The sequence below is a fragment of the Balearica regulorum genome, chromosome W, assembly GCF_011004875.1.
Source record: "Balearica regulorum gibbericeps isolate bBalReg1 chromosome W, bBalReg1.pri, whole genome shotgun sequence".
Lineage (NCBI taxonomy): Eukaryota > Metazoa > Chordata > Aves > Gruiformes > Gruidae > Balearica > Balearica regulorum.
In genome coordinates, this window is record NC_046219.1 from 27284208 (window position 1) to 27290360 (window position 6153).

The following is a 6153-nucleotide window of genomic DNA, read 5'->3' on the forward strand; positions in this document are numbered from 1 at the left end:
TGTGAAGGACAACAAAAAGGGCTTTTTAAACATGTTAATAGCAAAAGGAGGGTCAGAGATAACATCGGTCCATTACTTGATGAGGTTGGTCACCTCACAAATAGGGATGTAGACAAAGTGGAGATGTTTAATGCCACCTGCACCTCTGTCTTCAACATCGATGATGGGCCCTGGGACCCCCAGAGCCCTGTGCTGGAAGACCATAACTGGGAGGGATGATAAACTCCCAGCCAACCCTGAACTTGTTTGAGATTTGCCGCTCCGACTGTATGCACATAAATCTATCATCGGGCCTGATGGGATTCATCCCAGGGTACTGAAAGAGCTGGCCAATGTCATTGTGGGACCTCTCTCCATTATTTTTCAATGGTCTTGGGAGTCGGGAGAGGTCCTGGTTGACTGGAAACTGGCAAATGTTGTCCCAATTTTCAAGAAGGGTAGAAAGGAAGACCTTGGTAATTACAGGCTTGTCAGTCTCACTTCAGTGCCTGGTAAAATTATGGAGAGGGCTATTCTGGGAGTTATTGAAAAACACTTGAGAGACAATGCAGTCATTGGTCATAGCCAGCATGGGTTCATGAGGGGAAAGTCCTGCTTAACCAACTTACTTTCCTTTTATGACAAGGTCACCCATCTAGTTGACCAAGGGAAGTTAGTAGATGTGTTGGGTTTTTTTATATTTTAGTAAAGCTTTTGATACTGTCTCTCTGTCCTGGTTTCATCTGAGAGTTAATTTTCTTTCTAGTAGCCAGTATAGGGCTGTGTTTTGCATTTAGTATGAGAATAATGTTGATAACACACTGATGTTTCTAGCTGTTGCTGGGTAGTTGTAGTGTTTACATTAAGTCAAGGACTTTTCAGCTTCCCATGCCCTGACAGGTGCAAGAGAAGCTGGGAGAGCGTAGCCAGGACAGCTGACCCAGACTGGCCAAAGGGATATGCCCTACAATAACATCATGCTCCATATGTAACTAGGGAAGCTATCTGGGAGGTGGAATTGCTGCTCAGAAATAGACTGGACATTGGGGTATTTTTTTTTTTCCCTTCTGCATGTGGTGAGCAATTGCATTTGTGTATCAATTGGGTTTTTATATATATATATTATATTGTTGTTGTTATTATTCTCTTACTTTATTATTCTATTAAACTGTCTTTACCTCAACCCACGAGGTTTTTTTTCCATTCTCCTCCCCATCCCCTTGGGTGGGGAGGGGTGAGCAAGTGGCTGCGTGTGGCTTAGTTACTGGCTGAGGTTATACCATGACACTCTCACAGTATCCTTCTGGACAAGATGTCCAGAACACAGCTAGACAAGTCCATAATACGATGAGTGAACAATTGGCTGACGTATCGGGTTCAAAGACTTATAGTAAATGGGGTTACATCAGGCTGGTGGCCAGCCACGAGTGGGGTTCCCCAGGGCTCAATTTTAAGGCCAGTGCTCTTTATTTTTTTTAATAAATGATCTGGATGAAGGAATCAAATGTACATTAAGTAAGTTTGCCGATGATACTGAACTAGGAGGAGCTCTGGACTCCCTCAAGGGTAGAGAGACCTTACAGAGAGACCTGGATAGATTAGAGAGCTGGGCAATCACCAACTGTGTGAAATTTAGCAAGAGCAAGTGCCGAATTCTGCACCTGGGATGGGATAATCCTGCTTATATGTCCAAAATGGAGTACAAGAGGCTGGAGAGCAGCCCCATGGAAAGACATCTGGGGGTCTAGGGTGATGGCAAGTTGAATATGGGTCAAGATTGTGTCCTGGCAAACAAAAGGACCCAATTGTGTCCTGGGGTGCATCAAGCACAACATAGCTAGCTGGTTGAGGGAGGTGATTTTCCCGCTCTACACCGTACTGGTACAGCCTCACCTCAAGTACCATGTGTAGTTTTGGGCACCTCAATATAAGAAGGACATCAGAGAATCATAGAATCATAGAACAGTTTGGGTTGGAAGAGACCTTAGAGATCATCTAGTTCCAACCCCCCTGCCATGGGCAGGGACACCCTCCATTTGACCAGGTTGCCCAAAGCCCCATCCAACCTGGCCTTAAACACTTCCAGGGAGGGGGCCTCCACAACCTCTCTGGGCAACCTGTTCCAGTGCCTCACCACTCTCACAGTAAAGAATTTCTTTCTAACATCTAATCTAAATCGACCCTCCTACAGCTTAAACCCATTACCCCCTGTCCTATCACTGCACTCCCTGATAAACAGTCCTTCCCCATCTTTCCTGTAGGCCCCCTTCAGGTACTGGGAGGCTGCAATTAGGTCTTCCCAGAGCCTTCTCTTCTCCAGGCTGAACAACCCAAACTGTCTCAGGCTATCTTCACAGGAGAGGTGCTCCAGCCTCATGATCATCTTCATGGCCATCCTTTGGACTCACTCCAACAACTCCATGTCTTTCTTCTACTAGGGACCCCAGAGCTGGACGCAGTACTCCAGGTGGGGGTCTCATGAGAGCAGAGGGGCAGAATCACCTCCCTCAAACTGCTGGCCACCCTTCTTTTGATGCAGCTGAGGACATGGTTGGCTTTCTGGGCTGCAAGCGCACACTGCCGGCTCATGTTGAGCTTTTCATAAACCAACACCCCCAAGGCCTTCTCCTCAGGGCTGCTTTCAATCCATTCTCCACCCAGCCTGCAGGTGTGCTTGGGATTGCAGCGACCCACGTGCAGGACCTTGCCCTTGGCCTTGTTGAACTTCATCCAGTTCGCACGGGCCCACCTCTCCAGCCTGTCAAGGTCCCTCTGGATGGCATCCCTTCTCTCCAGTGTGTCGACCACACCACACAGCTTGGTGTCATCGGCAAACTTGCTGAGGGTGCGCTCGATCCCACTGTCCATGTCGCCGACAAAGATGTTGAACAGTGCTGTTCCCAATACCGACCCCTGAGGAACACCACTCGTCACCGTTCTCCACTTGGACATTGAGCTGTTGACCACAATGCTTTGAGTGCAATCATCCAGCCAATTCCTTATCCACTGAATGGTCCATCCATTGAATCCATGTCTCTCCAATTTAGAAGACCACCAAATTTGTTAGATGCAATTTGCCCTTAGTGAAGCCGTGTTGGCTGTCACCAATCACCTCCTTGTTTTCCATGTGCCTGAGCATAGTCTCCAGGAGGGTCTGCTCCATAATCTTGCCAGGCACGGAGGTGAGACTGACTGGCCTGTAGTTCCCTGGGTCTTCCTTTTTTCCCTTCTTAAAAATGGGGGTTATATTTCCCCTCTTCCAGTCGGCGGGAACTTCGCCGGACTGCCAGGACTTCTCAAATATGATGGAGAGTGGCCTGGCCACTTCATCTGCCAGTTCCCTCAAGACCCGCGGATGCATCTCATCAGGTCCCATGGACTTGTGCACCTTCAGGTTGCTTAGATATTCTCGAACCTGATCTTCTCCTACAGTGGGCGGTTCTTCATTCTCCCAGTCCCTGCCTTTGCCTTCTGTGACGTGGGTAGTGTGGCTCAAGCCCTTGCCAGTGAAGACTGAGGCAAAGAAGTCGTCGAGTACCTCAGCCTTCTCCATATCCTGGATAACCAGGTCTCCCATTTCATTCTGGAGGGGACCCACATTTTCCCTCGTCCTCCTTTTCTCACTAACATACATACCTATAGAAGCTTTTCTTGTTGTCCTTGACATCCCTGGACACATTTAATTCTATCAGGGCTTTGGCTTTCCTAACCTGCTCCCTGGCTGCTCGGACAGTTTCTCTGTATTCCTCCCAGGCTACCTGCCCTTGCTTCCACCCTCTGTAGGCTTCCTAGTTTTGTTTGACTTTGTCCAGGAGCTCCTTGTTCATCCATGGGGGGCCTCTGAGTGTTTTTGCTTGACTTCCTCTTTGTTGGGATGCATCGTTCCTGAGCTTGGAGGAGGTGACCCTTGAATATTAGCCAGCTGTCTTGGGCCCCTCTTTCCCTCCAGGGCTTTGTCCCATGGTATTCTACCAAGCAGGTCCCTGAAGAGGCCAAAGTCTGCTCTCCTGAAGTCCAGGGTAGTCAGCTTGCTGCGTGCCCTCCTCACTGCCCTAAGGATCTTGAACCCTATCATTTCATGGTTACTGCAGCCAAGGCTGCCCTTGAGCTTCACATCCCCTACCAGGCCCTCCTTATTGGTGAGAACAAGGTCAGCATGGCACCTCTCCTTGTGGGCTCCTCTATCACATGGAGAAAGAAGTTATCATCAACGCATTCCAGGAACTTCCTGGATTGCTTGTGCCCTGCTGTGTTGTCCCTCCAACAGATATTGGAGTTATTGAAGTGCCCTATGAGGACCAGGGCTTGTGAATGTGAGGCTGCTCCTATCTGTCTATAGAGGGCCTCATCCACTCGGTCTCTCTGGTCAGGTGGCCTGTAGCAGACCCCCACTATGATGTCCCCTGCCCCAGCCCTCCCTTTAATCCTGACCCATAAGCTCTTGGTCAGCTCCTCCTCCATCCCCAGGTGGAGCTCCATGCACTCCAGCTGGTCATTGACATAGAGGGTGACACCCCCTCCTCATCTCCCCTGCCTGTCCTTCCTAAAGAGCCTGTACCCTTCCATCCCAGCGCTCCAGTCATAGGAGCCATCCCACCACGTCTCTGTGATGCCAATAAGATCACAGCCCTGCAGATGTGTGCACGTCTCCAATTCCTCTTGTTTATTCCCCATGCTACATGCATTTGCATAGAGGCATTTCAGTTGTGCCCCCAATGAGGCTGACTTACTGGCTGGAGTGGCTGGAATTCCTTTGATGTATTTTCCCAGTGTTTCCCTGTTGATTCCTATTGCCTCAGGAGCCCCTGGCTCATCTCCTCTAGACTTCAAGCATGCTGCAGTGTGTCCAGCACGTCTCTGAGCAACAGGCTGAGGGCCCTCGCTGGCACCCCATCCCTCCAACCTTGGCATGTCATCCCACAACTTGACATAGGCAAGCCTGATATTGTCCCCCTCCCCCTTCGAGCCTAGTTTAAAGCTCTGTCAATGAACCCCGCTAGCTCCTCGGCAAAGACCCTTTTTCCCCTTTGAGAGAGGTGAATCCCGTCTGAACTCATCAAGCCTGGTGCTGTCTAGGCCATCCCATTGTCAAAAAACCCAAAGTTGTGGTGGTGACACCAGCCACTGAGCATGCGTTTATGGACTGTGTCCATCTGTTCCTCCCAGCGTTGCTGCCCGCAACTGGAAGGAGGGAGGAAAAAATAACCTGCGCTCCAGATTCCTTCAGTGACCATCCCAAGACCCTGAAGTCTCTTTTGATTGCTTTTGCACTATGTGTCTCTGCTTCATCCCCACCCACATGGAGGAGGAGTAGTGGGTAGTAATCAGAGGGCCGTACCAGGATGGGGAGTTTCCTAGTAATGTCTTTAACGTGGACCCCAGGGAGGCAGCAGACTTTGAGAGGAGGGTCTGCCCTGCATATTGGGCCCTCTGTACCCCTCAGAAGGGAGTCCCCTACAACTATAACCCGCCTTTACGAACTGCTCCAGCATGGGTCTCTTCCACGGGGTGCAGACCTTCAGGAGCAGACTGCTCCAGCGTGGGTCTCCCACGGGGTCACAAGTCCTGCTAGCAAATCTGCTCCAGCCCAGGCTCCTCTCTCCATGGGTCCATGGGTCCTGCCAGGAGCTTGCTCCAGCGTGGACTTCCCATGGGGTCACAGCCTCCTTCAGGTGCCTCCACCTGCTCCGGCGTGGGGTCCTCCACAGGCTGCAGGTGGAATCTCTACACCCCCTCATCCTCCCTCCATGGGCTGCAGGGGGACAACCTGCTTCACCATGGTCTTCACCACGGGCTGCAGGGGAATCTTGCTCCGGCGCCTGGAGCACCTCCTCCCCCTCCTTCTTCACTGACCTTGGTGTCTGCAGATGTTCTTACATCTTCTCACTCCTCTCTCCGGCTGCAAAAGCTCTCTCTAACTGTTTTTCTCTTTCTTAAATATGTTATCACAGAGGTGCTGATTGGCTTGGCCTTGGCCAGCGGCGGGTCCATCTTGGAGCCGGCTGGCATTGGCTCTATCAGACACAGGGGAAGCTTCTAGCAGCTTCTCACAGAAGCCACCCCTGTAGCCCCCCCCCCCCACTACCAAAACCTTGCCGCTCAAACTCAAAACAGGCCAGCAGGACTAGGGAAGTGATCATCCCCCTGTCCTGGGCACTGGTGAGGCCACACCTC